Source organism: Lepidochelys olivacea (genome assembly GCF_965140295.1).
Source record: "Lepidochelys olivacea isolate rLepOli2 genome assembly, chromosome: 26".
Taxonomy (NCBI): Eukaryota; Metazoa; Chordata; order Testudines; family Cheloniidae; genus Lepidochelys; species Lepidochelys olivacea.
Window position 1 is genome coordinate 10286503 of NC_140436.1, and position 16457 is coordinate 10302959.

General features: G+C 49.7%; 1 protein-coding gene across 2 annotated transcripts in view; it reads right to left on the bottom strand.

Annotated features, from left to right (window-relative positions):
• Positions 1-13879, bottom strand: part of RASSF2 (Ras association domain family member 2) — a 51165-nt gene extending 37286 nt beyond the window's left edge. For both annotated transcript variants that reach the window (XM_084615332.1, XM_084615331.1), the window contains exon 1: positions 13755-13879. The gene's annotated coding sequence lies outside the window, so the exon portion shown is untranslated. The remainder of the gene's footprint in view (positions 1-13754) is intronic.
• Between the last annotated feature and the right edge of the window lie 2578 nt (positions 13880-16457).

Consider the following 16457-nt stretch of genomic DNA (forward strand, 5'->3'; position numbering starts at 1 on the left):
ATATTTCACATGAAACACTCGACCACCCGAACATTCTGGGTCCTGCCTTTCGTTTCAGTTGCGAGGGAACAACCCATTTCACACACAAAGAACAGCCTGGTTTCCCCCAAATACACTTGGAAAAAATAAACCAGCTGTGTTTTCAGCCTGATTTCACTCCCCTTAAAAAAAAAAAAAAAAAAAAAAAAAAACTACATTTTATAAACTTTCAAATGCAGAATGGCCTTGCCACCAAAATTGATTGTTTACACTGAGGTCCACAGATTTATTTATTTATTGCAATTCCATGGGATTAGATGTGGACACAGATACTTGCCAAAAAAACCCAAAACAATCTCATGCACACATGCAACAAAAGTCAGCCACGGTTTACCTTTGAAGTGTCCCCACATGAAACTGTCAGTTTTTATTTACTTATTGGGAGCTACGAAGCATTACTAAAATGAGATTTTGGGTAAAGTTTTCCAAGACTCCCAAGTGCTTTAGGCACTTTGGAAAACATAACCGAGGCTCTTAACTCACTTGGGTGCTTTTCAAATTTTTACTTAAACTCTCACTTCGATTACTTATAACAGATAATTAGAAAACACTGCATTACTTTGAAAGATGTACGCTTTTCAGGGCATGTTTCTTCAATCTGTGTTTGTGAAGTGTCTAGTAAAAGGGGACCCTGATGCCTGTTTGAGACCTCTAGGTGCTACCCCAGCACAAATCAAATGACACTGCTGTGATATATACTTAAATAGGAGATTTCATGCCAAAAATAGCCACCACTTTATACACTATACATGCACTTGCAATGTACAATGGCAATACTGTTTTTGACCTCCTTTGTAAAGTGCTTTGAACTCTGCGGATGAGAAGCACTCTGAGATCCAGGTATTATTGTGATTCGTTTCCTAAGGAAATTGCTCAGTCCTTCTCTTTGGCTTGAAGAGAACAGCATACATGTTAAGTTAAAGTTTCAGGGTCCAGTCTTGCAGCTCAGTATCACACTGAGGTCGACGGCAGATCCACACGGCGGTAGCAGGCTGCTACTCTGAAACCTGTCATTATAAAAGGGTCTGGAGTGTACTTCACACCACTACTGCACAGGGAAGTCGCTCCGGGACCTCAAAGCCCTTCACACAAAGAAGTTAGTTCGCTTAATACCTCAAGGAGGTGGATATTTTACAGACAGGGAAATGAAGGCACAATGAAGTGACTTGCCTGCAGTCACATGGCAGGCAGTGACTGGGTCAGGAGTCCCTGTTCTCAGTTCTCCTGGGCCACAGTTAGGATACCCTCTCCTGCCCCACATTGGCACAACCCTGACAAAAACAGCAGTTATGCTCCACTCCATGCTTCTAAATCCAGCAGCGGCCCAAACACAAAAGCCTGTATTTAAACCCGGCAACAGCAAGCGTGAGACACAAGCAGACAAAGGGCAGGAAATTCAAAGCTACAGCTAACAACTCTGTCCACAGTGCATTGTCCTAAAAAAGGAGAACAGAAACGCAAAATAATAACGCAACTAATGACGGAAAGACTGACTCGGCTCTTCATTTCCTAGCTTATGCTACAGAGTTTGACAACCACCCCAGCAAGGCTGAAATAGTTGGGCTAGGCCGTGAACGGACTGGGGTGAGGCAGGCAATGTTCACTTGGAAAAATGGGAAGGAAATACTCTCTTTTTTTTTTTTAATTGGAGGCTCTAACATACATTAATATTGACCAGATGTGTGTTACTGGTCAGGCAAACACGAGCCACGTTTAGATTGCCACGTTATGAACTCAGGACAATTATTATTATTTGTACTGACATCGCCCTACAAGTCACAGCTGTAAGCGGGGTCCCATTGGGAGGGGAAACTGAGGCACGGAGAGACGCAACTTGCCCAAGGTCACACAAGAGATTAGTGGCAAAGCTGGGACTAGAACCAAGTCTCCTAACTCCAAGTCCAGACGCTGCCTCTCAATGGTTTAGTATCCGTGTTGTGGTCTCCGGGTCTTGTATCATTCCTCTCCTCATTTTAGAGGTGTCATAGAATATCAGGCTTGGAAGGGACCTCAGGAGGTCATCTAGTCCAACCCCCTGCTCAAAGCAGGACCGATCCCCAATTTTTGCCCCAGATCCCTAAATGGCCCCCTCAAAGATTGAGCTCACAACCCTGGGTTTAGCAGGCCAATGCTCAAACCAGTGAGCTATCCCTCCCCCCAGTACGATACAGAGAAGGGTAGCCTAGAATTCCTCCTTACCTGCAAGGGGTTAAAAAGCTCAAATAACCTGGTTGCCCCCCCCCCAAAGGGACCAATGGGGAAAGAAGATACATTCAAATCTTGGTGTGGGGGGGCAAGGCTTTGTCGGGGTGTTCTCTGGGGAAAGCAGAGAAGCGTCAGGTAAAAAAAACTCCTTCTCCTATAAACCATCCTGTACAAGTCTCTGATATTACAAAAAGAGTAAGTAAATAAGGCAAGGCGTGTTAGATTACCTTTTGTTTTCAACTTGTGAATTTTCCCTTTGCTAGAGGGAAGTTTATCCTGGTTTTTTGTAACTTTAAAGTTTTGCCTAGAGGGGAATCCTCTGTTTTGAATCAGATTACCATGTAAAGTATTTGCCATCCTGATTTTACAGAGGTGATTCTTTTATCTTTTCTTTAAATAAAATCCTTCTTTTAAGAACCTGACTGATGTTTCCATTATTCCAAGACCCAGACCAATTGGTTCGGATATTATTCTCAAGCCTCCCCAGGAAAGGGGGTGTAAGGGCTTGGGGGGACTGTTGGGGGAAGAGGAAGCCCAAGTGGTCCTTTTCCCTGGTTCTTTGTTAAATCACTTGGTGGTGGCAGCGTTACTTAAACCCAAGGTACAAGGGAGAATTTGTGCCTTGGGGAAGTTTTTAACCTAAGCTGGTAGAAATAAGCTTAGGGGGTCTTTTATGCAGGTCCCCACGTCTATACCTTAGAGTCCAGAGTGGGGAGGGAACCCTGACAAGATGGGTTCCACATACATGCTCATTTTGATTGGCAGAAATGTGCCTGTGTCATCTGACTAATTAATATGACAATAGATCTCAATGGTATTCACCACCTAGGAGGTAAACAATGGAAACTTACAAAAGGAAAAATCCTGGTTTATCAGCGGCAGAAGTGAAGAACAGCACTTCTCTACCTCATGCGAGTGTGGAAAAGTTCAGTGCTTGTAAAGAGATCCTCAGATGAAAAGCGTCACACTGCACAGTGCAGTCCGCATCCTAACAGAGAGATTCTCTTGTGGACCAATTCCCCGCCCACTGTGCATCATGTAACAGTTTCTAGGAGAGCCAACTAGGCTCTTCACCACTAACAGATGTTCTCAGAGACCAGCCTGGACATCTATCTCAACAGCTGGAAAGGAGGAAGAGAGCCTCCTTTCCAGCCAGCTCGCCAGAGACCATCGCCCACAGACGGATATCTGCAGAGATAATCCACTGATCCACTAACTTGGACCTTTTCCCTCCCCTCCTTCTCTCTCTTCTCCTCCCCCATCAGTAAAATAGGGACAACACTGACCTTTACACCATAATTTCTGAATGAAGAGTGATATGAAATCGTAAGATATTAAGTGGTGTGACAAAGTTTCTCCTCTACCTCGGTGGGTTTTGCGCTTATTGGAGGATTTGCTCGCCTTGGAGCTTCACGGCAGCCCTCAGCTTGGCTGTTTTTCTGAACCCACAGTCCAGGTCGACTCCTCCTGTATCTGACAGGAGTTGGGAGGATCTGGGGGGAACCTGGGCCCGCCCTCTACTCCGGGTTCCAGCCCAGGGCCCTGTGGAATGCAGCTGTCCAGAGTGCCTCCTGGAACAGCTGTGCGACAGCTACAACTCCCTGGGCTACTTCCCCCTGGCCTCCTCCCAACACCTTCTTTATCCTCACCAAAGGACCTCCCTCCTGGTGTCTGATATTGCTTGTACACCTCAGTCCTCCAACAGTCCGCGTTCTCACCCTCAGCTCCTAGCGCCTCTTGCTCCCAGCTCCTCACACGCACATCACAAACTGAAGTGAGCTCCTTTTTAAAACCCAGGTGCCCTGATTAGCCTTCCTTAATTGATTCTAGCAGCTTCTTGATTGGCTGCAGGTGTTCTAATCAGCCTGTCTTAATTGTCTCCAGAAGGTTCCCGATTGTTCTGGAACCTTCCCTGTTACCTTACCCAGGGAAAAGGGACCTACTTAGCCTGGGGCTAATATATCTGCCTTCTATTACTCTCAATTACTCTCCAGTAGCCATCTGGCCCGATCCTGTCACAGCGGACAGAATTACGGCTATAGAAACAAACAACATACTCACAGGACAGATCTTGCAATGCACTTATACACCCACTTCACCCTGGATGCTCAGCAGAAGCGTGGGTAGAGAACCAGCGACCAGCTCCTTGTGCCCTCCTTGCGAAAGCAAAAATTCGAGACAGAGCAAGAGGGCGATATGAGTAATGGGGCCAGACGGACGGCATAGATATCCGAACAGAACAGATGAGCGTCCGTAGGCCAAGCTGAAACCAGGATGGGCGAAAAATCCCTCAGAGACCCGTAAATGAGGAAATTATGTCTTATTCAAATGCAAGTTCAGAAGGGAGGAACAGAGCAGAGAAGGCATTGCTCGAGGGGAGGGGTGGGATCCATCCATCTCTCAGACAGGAGCAATTGCAATTACAAAGACAGGAGGGACGGATGGATGGGTGACTGATAGGCAAGCAGGGAAGGGGCGACAAGGCTGCATCTGAGGCGCACAGACTGACGCTGTAGCCAATACACACAACCGAGATTCGCAGCTGTGTGGCTCAAGACCAACCTTTCAACAAGACATCTGGCCTGGGCAAGCCTCCAGCCACCTTGTACTACCTCAATTTGACCTTCCCCGAGGATGGAGTCTCTTGATTATTTTGAGAGGAAAGGACAGTGTTCATGTAATTAAGACCCTGACCTGGTGCTGACGGGATCTGGATTCAATTCCCACCTCCGCCAGACTTGTTGGGAGACCTTGGGCAAGTCGCTTCCTCTCCGTGGGCCTCAGACAACGAGAGTACTTCCTTTCTTCCACCTTTTGTCCATCTGCTCTATTTTTTTCTTAGGCACCTAACTCCCTTAGGCACTTTTGAAAATTCGCACCCCACGCTTCTTCGGTGCAGGGACTGTCTCTTATTAAGTGTCCATGTAGAGCCTAGCGCTACAGGACCCAAATCTAGGTTGGGGCCTAGAGGCTACTGGAATAATTACCTTCTGCTACAGAGAGCTCCACCAAGAAGCCTTTACACCCACCCGTCTCCCTTCCTCAGAGGGGACTGTTAACGAAACACGTGGCTACGTGACTGGTGTATTCTGAAACAACATCAAAAGTTAGAAACCGTTGGGGAAGTTACCACCAAGTAATTACCACACAGAGGAAGAAGAAGTTACACAGTTACTTGTCTCATGCAAAAACGTTGCCCGAGTCGCACACAGATGGGCAGCACGGGTGTTTTCCTTTAGGGCTCTTAGCAGACTCCCTGGCCATCTCAAAACACACAGTGACCCAAAGGCTAGAGATAAGCACTGGCTGCCTCAAACAGTGGCAAAGAAGCAACCAGACTGAAGTTTCTGTTCTATGGACATAACCAACCTGCTGGCCCTCAGTACTTTATAAAAACACTGGGGAACTTAGAGGTTTTTAACCTTGAACTAACCAATGCAGCACTGACAATTTGCATCAGCCAGGGAATTTGCCTCTATGCATTTACATCCCTTAGCTGTCTATTTGTCTTAATACACCCACAGATAGGCTTGGCAGAATTTGATTTCTACGTTATTGTCATTTTGACACACAATATTTATTTTCAAGCATTTCCCCCGATTTAAATTCTCACAGTTATGCAAAATTAGGGGTTTCAGGCTTTTAAGATATGCATCGATTTAAATTTTCACAGACTGCATGACAGTAGCCACTGAGATTCAAAAAGTTAAAGCTTTATATAAAGCATGAAAACACAGACAGTCAACATCACATCAAAACGTAGAAAGTACATATCCTCAAATCAAATGCAGCTAAGTTCTCAAGCAGCGTTTTCCTTCCTCGGCCTATCTGCAAACGTTGATTATAATCGATGGAAATACCTGTGTGTCGGCTTGTGTGTGCACAGTGATGTCAACATTTACGATTAAAATCTAATCTTTCTAAGCCTACCTGAAGGGCATCCTTGAAGCTCCTTAGCAGTCGCATGCCTAAGCCAAGAAGTGCCGGGGGACCTCTTGGAGCAGTTTATACAGCACCCTTCAAACACACGGCCACTGCTGAAATCAGCAAAGGCTCTCAAGCTGGAACAACCTCAACATTAACTGAAGCAGGGGTGCTGAAACAATTTGTATTGTGGGGGTGCCAAGAGCCACTGAACCAAACTGCAAACCTTGCATATAACGGAAACCACTTCAAGCCAGCACTTGTGAAAGGGAAAGTCTTTGATTTTGGAACTACCTATCTTGGTCCAGTGGAGTCCAGATTGATTCGCATTCCTGACCCGCTGTACACCCCCTCACACACACACCGCTGTCTGTGTTAAGGAGGATAGGGGGCAGTGGATATATTTATGCATAGTCCTTTGTTTATGCTCATGTTGCTAGTTTTAATTTAGGCACTAGGTGCCTGGAGCACCAGGTGGCTACTGTAGTTGTAATTTTAAAGGTTTGAAGCAATCCGTAAAAGAGCAATAATAAAATGCAGCTCTCTCTGGGGTGGAGTGCAGCCATCAGGGTAAAGGAGGAGAAATTAAGGCCCAGGACACCCTCACAAAAAAACTGTTCTTGCAAAAAGTTTGTGGAGATCTTAATTGCAGACATGCTTAGTTATTAAGGTCCCCAAGCTGAGCCACATGGTGCTTATTTATCTACAACGGGAGAGGGAGAGGCCAAACCTCTGGTTTCCCTTGAAAAAGTTACATTATGAATGAATTTCTAGAAGGTGAATGGGCTTACGCTTGTGTATTTCGCCTGCCTTATGATTCAAAATGCACGGGAAGAGCCCCCCCTCTGTGAAAACAACTTCAAACTGGTGCAGCAGCCGTGGCAGGGTGTCTTCAGTTTCTCAGTTGGAAGATTTGCTTCTGATTGAGCTCCAACTTCCTGTTTATCGCCTGGCTGCTAGATCTGAAGCGACAAGCTGCTTAAGCCTTCTCTGACACCCTCATCTCTGTCACCATCTCCATTTCCTAAGCGAGATGAAGAGCTGCCAGTTCTTCCTTTTTTGGGTCTGCTGTGCAGATTCACGGTTCCTCATGCAGGGTTTCTAGAAAGGGGCCCGGCAGTCTGACGCTGACAGCCTCACACCCAAGGCAAGGCTTACTTTCCTTGATGCGTAGGGGCAGTTTGATCTCCTTTTAAAAATTATCAGCACCAGAGCTCACCCACAGAAGTGAGCCAGTACGTCCAGCATCCACAATGCAAACAGGAGAGCTTTTCCACTCTCTGCCCCGGAGAGATGGTCCGAGCAGCTCAATATAAACAAGATCAGTACCTGACAAGCACGACAAGTCAATGCACAAAACAACCCTCAAGAGGTGCAGCAAAAAGGCTCTTATTTAGACCTGGTCAGGAGTATTGTCTCACTCTGTGGCCGAGGAACTGAAGTGGCACTTGGGAATGATAAATCCTTTTGTGGCGCAAGCCCATAGCAACTACAGTAAAAACAACGAGGAGTCCTTGTGGCACCTTAGAAATTAACAAATTTATTTGGGCATAAGCTAAAACCCACTTCATCAGATGCATGGCGTGGAAAACTCAGTAGCAGGCATATATGAAAAGATCTATTGTATTTTCCACTCCATGCATCCTATGAAGTGGGTTCTAGCTTATGCCCAAATAAATTTGTTAGCGTCTAAGGTGCCACAAGGACTCCTCATTGTTTTTGCTGATACAAACTAACACGGCTACCCCTCTGAAACCAGTAACTACAGTGGCATTTGGGGAATTAAAACAAAAGCAATAGAAATGAATGTCGCTGTAGGTCTCACAGAGAGGGGAGTGGGGGGAAGTAATCGGATGATTTTCTATCTTATCGAGATTTTAGGATCACAGAAACTTAAGGAAGAAACCTCATAAGGCAAGGAGTCAATCCCTCTGCCAATGAGGAACACAGCCTCCTAAAGGAGGATTTTATTAACAACATTGATCATAGTAGCACCAAAAGGCCCATGTTAAGAATGCCCCCCTCCCCTTATGCTATATAATTACTACACGAGGCACTTACAGTCCAGTCTCGGGTTCCACACACACACACACACACACACCCCCACACACACACACACACACCCCAGATGTTAAACCTGACTTTAGTCCCAATGGCCAGAGAGAATGCTCGAAGCCCTGAGCACGATTTGCTCCACCACTCTCCGGCTGCTGCATCATCAGGCCAAACGGCCTTTCTGCTCGTCTCCCTTTAACGCCGTTTGACAGGCCACCCGGACGGAGCGTTCTGAACGAGCAACTGAAGTGTGCAAAGAGGACACAAGGAGGGGTCACTTTCACGCTGTTACACACGACGTGCCCTTACTCGCAGGTATAAAGAAAACCTGTATGGTGCAGGAGTAGATGGGACAAAGGAGACACAGGAACCGATGAAGACTGGTGCAGCAAGAGAAACCGTGAGTCTGGGTTATTCAAAGAGAGTCAGATCTGATACTTAAAGCTCTGAGCAGATGCTGCTAACAAGAAACCTCCAGCTGATCAAGGAATCCCCGAGGCTGTCCTTACCAAGCAATACAGATCGGTAGAATTGCATTACCTGCAACAATTGCTTTATTTTCATAAACGCCGGCTCAACAAGATGCCTCTGAGCAGACTGATCCGACCACCCATTACTAAAGGACCTCCCCCCAGCCTCAGGGGAGTATCCACAGGTCTGGGATTCCAAGTGAGTACGGGGGACAACGAAAGATAGAACAGGGACGGGAGTGAGGTCACAGGGCTAAACGAAGGGAACTTGATGGGGACACCGAGCAGAGAACCCCAGAGAGCGCCCACTGCTCCTCGAAAGTGTCAAGGGAGCCAACAGACGCCACTCAAAGGAACTCCGCCCGGATGCGTGAGCGGAGAAATAGGCCCCACAGTCACAGGAGACCCCGTCGGCCAACCTCCTCTCCCTGGTCTCGTAGATGGCCACCTAAGGCAAGGGGATGGCTGAGATCAACAAGTTTGTGGACGGAGCAGGATGTAGTGGCTAGTGCACAGGACAGAGTCAGAACTCCTGGGCCGCATAGATAAATAGATTTTAAAGCTTGAAGGGACCGTTACGATCTAGTCTGACCTCCGAGACCACACAAACTGCAGAATTTCCCTCAGCGACTGCTGCAGTAAACCGTGTACGTCAGGGTTCAACTAGAGCAGAACTTCATTTAAAGAGTCCGAGAGAGAGAGCATTCGTTACACTGCTTGTTAAGCCATTCCAGCGGCTAACCCTCCCAGCGAAAGACGCGAATCTTTTGTCCACTTTGAACTTTACCAGCTTCAGCTGCCAGTGTTCTACCATCAGCGGTGCCAGCAGGTCTCTCCGTGACCTTGCGCAAAGTCAGGTAACTGCACCGTGCCTCAGTTTACCCAACCATTAAAAATGGAGCATATTTAATTACTCTTTGGCCCGCAGGCACACTAGAAGAATCCCTTACTTTTTGCAACGTCCTTTCAAAGCTTTCGTGAAAGGGGGCTACACAGAAGTATGAAATTATAGGAGGTTTCCTGAACCAATTAGAAAGCTCGATGCCTCCCGCACCCACAGAAGGTTGGGAATATCAGGATTTAGCAGGCTTGTCATTCAACATTATCCGTTTCTAAAGTCACTTTCAGGGCTGACTGTACCAAAATGCAATCTACCCTAAAAATATCTTTTTCAGACCGTTTTTCCCTGGTCCTGACAAACCCATCTGCTCTGCAAAGCCACCGCTGCAGCCACCCCACCAAAACCTAGACTGCCGGGGTCCTTCCCGGCCACTTGACTCATCCTGGTGTGCTGGCAAACAGTGGAAGGAAATTCTCTCCAGCAGCCCGTGCTCCCCGACAGCAGCGTTCGGATTCAGCCCGACACCCTCCCCGCTCACAGCACTGGGGTGCCCGGGGAGGGTGACACAACACACATGTGCTCCAGTCTCCAACAAAGCTGGGCCTGTAAGCTTCTTGCTGAGCCTGCCCATCTGGAGGGCACCCTACGCCGTTGCAACAGTGACGACAGACAAGGCTGCGATGACAGGGGGACGCTTCCGGGAGTTAGCCCAGAACCTGACAGAAACCTTGAGCAACAGCGAGAAGTGAAGTTTCTCTGGAGAGCTGGGGGGGTTTTCATCCCGTCCTGTAGAACCTGAGGCCTTGTGGCAGGAACAGCTCTCACGAGTGGCCAGGAACTGGTGTAATCCGCCCTATTGCTGTAGTTTGCTAACCTGGCACCTGCTCCGTACACTTAGGGCATAGCACCAGTGCAGTTATGCTAATTGACGGGCAGGGAGAGCTGGCTCAGAGCGATTCCTGGGGGCAGAAACGGCACACCCTTCCACGTGCAGATCGAAGCTTTGATTTAAAATGAAAGTTCCTATCCCCTAATGACTACGCAGAACACCCTCCAAACACAAACTAAGTGAAACTGACCCCAAGGTTGTGCTCCTGCGTCTGCAAACAGCCAGAAACATCAGAGGCCACCCTGAGGCCGGAAAGCAGGATGTTAAGAGTCAGGAAAGAGCGTCAAAGCACCGTCGGAAGCCCTGGACTGACTTCCTAAAGCTGTTGGGTCTGAAAAAGGAGCCATCATTGTGGGTCATCAGTGGGGCTCAAAGCTGGGACATTCAGCACCGGTTCCCACCAGCTAACCGTGCAGAGCAAACTCCCTTGGCTATGAGGATATCGCTCTGCTCTTCGGAGAGAGCCAGGTATGTCTGAAAGATGCGTGCATAGCAGCTTCGGGTGGAAGAACAACATCGCCACCACTAAAAGCTGCCTGAGTGTGAATCCCCACACACGCCCCGTTCAACAGATATTTCTGCGCTTTGAGTCCACCCTGAGACGTATCAACTCCCTCCCTACCCCATGACCCACAACCCGGTGAGGGCAATCTGTCCAGATGGTCTCAGGCCCATGCAACATAAATGGTCACATGGAGCCCACTCCATCCCTGTCCTAACTAAGGCTGCTTTACTCACAGACAGGTGCTCACTCCAGCAATTCTCACATGCCCTAGGCCAGGGGTTCTCAAACTTCACTGCACCCTTCTGACAACAGAAATTGCTTCACGACCCCAGAAGGGGGGACCGAAGCCTGAGCCTGCCCGAGCCTCACTGCTGGGGGGTTTGGGGGATGTCAAACAAAGCCCCACTTCCCCCCAGAGAGGGGGGCCTGTAATCTGACGCCCTCAGGCTTTGGCCCCTGGCCCCAGCAAATCTAAGCCGGCCCTGGCAACCGCATTAAAAAGGGGTCGCGACCCACGTGGGGACCCCAACCCACAGTTTGAGAACGGCTGCCCTAGGCAATGGCGGTACCTCCAGCCTGGCTGCTGTAAGCACTGCTGGCCCAAGCCCACAGGGCAAGCCCTATAACGGGAGCCCAGTATCCAATTTAGCAGGAGAAGGCTAAAGCCACTGTCCTGCTGGTAGCCGGGTACTGCGCCCTGCAACGGGGCTGGAAAGGGGAACACATGCCACCTGTTCTGACACTGGGCACTAAAAAGCCCTGCCGAGGCCGTGGATCTTATTCCCAAGTGGATATTGCCTGGAAGGGTCCTGCTCAGGGGAAATGGAGAGAATCCAGGTCGAGGTTAGAGGCAAAGGGTAGGAAGGCCTCGAGATGAGACGCAGGGAAATTAAGTGGGACGGGTCAGAGCAATGGGGTCTATTGAACTCTTCACCCCTAGGTCACTGGTTCAAACCCAGCCCGACTAGAAACAGTTGCCATCAAATGGCTCTTTGTGGCCGACAGGAAATGAGCTGGGGGTTTCGATCCAGTCCCCTCCCCGGGGCTACACCCACAGGAGAGATCTCAGCAGAGGTCCAGGACTACAGACTGAACTAGCCTCTCACCAAGACGTCACCATGCCAGCATGGAGATGCACTGGCTGAGGTCCTACCCCCTTCCCCCAAGGTAATGCTTCTCCCCAGGCAGCAGCTGCTCTGGAAATCGACACAGGACTCCAGCCCACACAGCATCTTTCCCGAGCATTAGAACCAGCTCACGCAGGTCAATTTGGGTGAAAGCCGGCCCTGTCCAAGGGGTCAGCATGAGGCCTGGGCATCTCTTACATCTTTAAGTGGTGCAGATGACCTGGTGAAATCCCCCTGTAAGCACTTAGTTAACAGTCTCACTACACAGGTAATTATTCTGAGCCATGTTATCATGACAAGTAAATTTAAGGCATCCGTTACAGAAGCCAAGAGCTTTAAATGATCATAATGGCTCCTTCTGACTTGAAAAAGAGCTATGAATTATTAAGTTAATGACTTTTTACTGTTTTTGAGTTTGTGCACACTTCTTTTGTTAAGGCACCTGAGTCTGTCTTACCCACACAAGTCTCAAACTTGCAAAAATTGATTTATTGGCAGAAGGGAAAAAGTGGAGGTTTGCAGGGCTCAGGGGGCTTTCGATTGGAACATACTTCACATAAACACAGCACCTGGGCAAATAAAGGTCCCTCTATCGGTTAAAAAAAGGTTCCAGACCGTTGCCGTCTCCCACTTTCAAAGACTGCGATTGTAGCAGGTTTTTATTATTTTCAAAGCGACAGCGTAGTAATGTTTGCCCAAACAATTGCTGAAATTCATATGGGTTGGGAGGAGCACATCAGTGAAAACCCATAAGCCCTTGCCTCTCTTCCTCCTCCAGGGAAACTGACACAGTATACTTGACTAGTTCAGTACACGCACACCCACTGAATAGCTCCTGACCTAATCTCCCTCCAGGGCCTCTGACCTCCCCATAAATCAGGGTTGAGAACAGAAAGTCTGACACACCGAACAGCTCGGTGAAGATTGGGTGAGAGGGTATGGATCACTTGACGATAACCTGTCTGTTCATGCCCTTTGGGGCACCTGCCATTGGCCACTGTCACAGACAGGATACTGGGCTTGACGGACCTTTGGTCTGACCCAGTGGGGCCCTTCTTATGTCAGCGTCGCTTGATGCCCACTGAAAACAAGACTCTCGAAATCCAGGAACCAGTTTCTTCCTCTTTCAGCGTCCTTCTCCCCGCCCTGGCCTACAGAGCGGAGTCCAAAGGGAACTAGAGTCTGTCAATAAAAGCAGGCTGCAGGGGGGAAGTTACCCAACCACCCATGCTGATGGCTCAGGAGAAGGACACCGCGACGATGCAATTTGCTCCAGAGCAGATACCGAGTGGCAAAGCTGGAGCAGACTCCCCCGGGGTCTCCGCTCCTTGTCCTGACTCCGGGACCCCACTTCTTCCCTGAGCTGGGACGAGAACCCCAGAGCTCTTGCTCTCCCAGCCTGCTGCTGTCATCCCTAGACACCCCAGAGCCAGGAGCAGAACCCAGGCATCCTGCCTCCCGCCCCATCCGCTGCGCCAGGGCACCCGCCGCCAGGGCACCCCGCCCGGCCCCGGCTCTCGGACGCCTCTTGCCACGTGGGAGCGCAGCCTCGCAGGCGGCCGCTCCACTTCGCAGCCTCTGCAGCCCGCCAGCAGGGAGCCGGGGCCGGGCTCCCCTGCCAAGGGGCCCGCCTTTGTTACCCACCTCCCCGCCCCGGCCCGGGCCCGGGCTGCAGAGCGAGCGGCCGGCCGGCCCTTACCGTGCGCTGGGCCGGGCGATCAGCGGCCGCCCCGCTGCTCCGGCTCGGTGCCCGCGCCGGGCGCCCACCCCGCGCCTCCATCCGCCGCCCGCGGGCCGAGGGGAGGCGGCGCAGCGGCTGCAGACCCCGCCCGCCTCTGTCGGCCTCGCTCCCCCTTTCTCCCGGCGCCCCCCGGCACCAATCGCCGCGGCTGGGCGGCTCCCTTCCGCAGCCTCATTGGTGTCTCCAGCCCCGCCCCGCCGCCCGGCTCGGTGGGGAGCAGGGAGGAGCAGCCTGGGGGCCCGCCCAGACAATGCGCAGCTGGTTAGCGGCTTCTGCAGCTGCCCGAGTTTGCAGTGTCATCAGCCTCGGACAGAGGAGGAGGCTGGCTGGCTGGCTGGCTGGCTGGGAGAGCCTCCCACAGGCTGGGATGGCAAACCTCGGGCTGCAGGGATTGCAAACCTCAAGCATCAGAGGGGTGCTGGGATTGCAAACCTTGGGAGGACAAAGGGGATAGAGCCTGGAGGGGGTGTCCTGGAAAAAAGCCCAGCGCACAGGGACAGTGGGTTTGGAGAGGCACCCGCTGCACGAACATCATTTGGGGGGGGGGGCTGTGATGGGAAAGAGAGAAAACTTTTGTGAAAACCGTGGGTGGAGAGTCACAAAGGCCCCGGGCCCTGGCTACGTTTGAGGATCTGGGCCAAAGGATCTCCCCCGGCTGGGGGCTCTCAGGGCTGTGTCTCACCCCAGATCAAACACAGTACGGGTCTGTAGGGACCAGGTGGCATGGCCATCTGATGTTTGACGCATGGTTGGAATGAGCGAGCAAGAGTTTTAATCCATGTCGAAGGCTCCATAAACTGGAAATTGAAGAGTTTTCAAACTGGAAATAAGGTGGAATATTTGAGCTGTGTGGGTAATTAACTATGGGATCAGATTGCCCAGGGACATGTATTCTCCATCCTGGGAGTCCTTACATCTAGCTTGGACGTGTCTCTAGGGCAGTGGTTCTCAACCAGGGGTAGATGTTCCCCTGGGGTACTCAGAGGTCTTCCAGGGGGTACATCAACTCATCTAGGTATTGGCTTAGTTTTACAACAGGCTACACGAAAAGCCCTAGTGAAGTCAGTACAAACTAAAATGTTCTACGGACAATAACTTGTTTCTACTGCTCGGTATACTGTACACGGAAATAGAAATACAATATTTATATTCCAGTGGATTTATTTCATAATTATATGGTAAACATGAGAAAGTCAGCCATTTTTCAGTAATGGTGTGCTGGGATGCTTTTGTATTTTGATGCAAGTAATTTTTAAGTGAGGGATAACTTGGGGGTACGCAAGACACATCAGACTCCTGAAAGGGGAACAGCCGGCTGGAAAGGTTGCGAGCCACTGCTCCAGATTATTCACATTAGTGCTTCCACAAGTTCTTGGGCTCAGTGCAGGAATCTCCGGCTCTGACTCACTCCTCCAGCAGGGTCATAGACCCTGTGTCCTGAGCGCTTCTTGACCCAACTCAGGCTGACGTGTGTGTGGATGGAATTGGCACTTAGGCTCAAACCCGAGTCAGAGCCTGGGCTTTGTGTGCAGGTTAAATATACCCTGAGTGGTCTGATCTATCCAGGTGTTGAGCACCTTGCAAGTGTCCAGAAGTGTACAAGAACAAATGGATATGAAACAAGAACAAATGGATATAAACTGGCCCTCAGGAAGTTTAGGCTTGAAATTAGACAAAGGTTTCGAACCAGCAGAGGAGTTAAGTTCTGGAACAGCCTTCCAAGGGCAGCAGTGGGGGTAAAAGACATATCTGGCTTCAAGAATAAGCTTGATAAGTTTATGGAAGGGATGATATGATGGGATAGCCTAATTTTGGCAATTAATTGATCTTCGACGATTAGCGGTAGATATGCCCAATGGCCTGGGATGGGATGGGATCAGAGTTACTACAGAGAATTCTTTCCTGGGTATAAGGCTGGTGCATCTTGCCCACATGCTCAGGGTTTAGCTGATTGCCATATTTGGAGTCGGGAAGGAATTTTCCTCCAGGGCAGATTGGCAGAGGCTCTGGGGTTTTTTTTGTCTTCCTCCGCACCGTGGGGCACGGGTCACTTGCTGGAGGATTCTCTGCACCTTGAAGTCTTTAAACCATGATTTGAGGACTTCACTCGCTCAGACATAGGTTAGGGGTTTGTTACAGGAGTAGGTGGGTGAGATTCTGTGGCCTGCCTTGTGCAGGAGGTCAGACTAGATGATCATAATGGTCCCTTCTGACCTTAAAGTCTATGAGTCTTAGTTCTGGCCTAAGTAACTGGCCCAGGTTGGTGCCGAGCTGGGAATAGAATCAAAGAGTCAGAGGAACACTGGACTGGGCTTCCCGAATCTTCGAGTCCAGACCCCTTCTATGACAGGCAAACCAATCATATAATCCCTTTAATAAACTGACTCTTTGTTCCAAGCTGCTGCTCGCAATAGTTGGGTGGTGGGGCTTTGTATGCCACTGTGTGTTGGTGTAACATTGGTGTCCCGAACTTGTTCTGCTGGACAGGAAAGAACTTCTTAAAGTGGATGGATTAGAACTATCTTTCTTTCCCTGCAGCTCCTCTTCTCTGGTGCTAGTGATGACGTGCCCTCCGTTGAATAGTGGCACTCGTACTCTGACACAAAAAGACACCTGGCTTGCCTATGTAGCTTGTAAGCTCATCGAGCCAGGTGTCGTCTC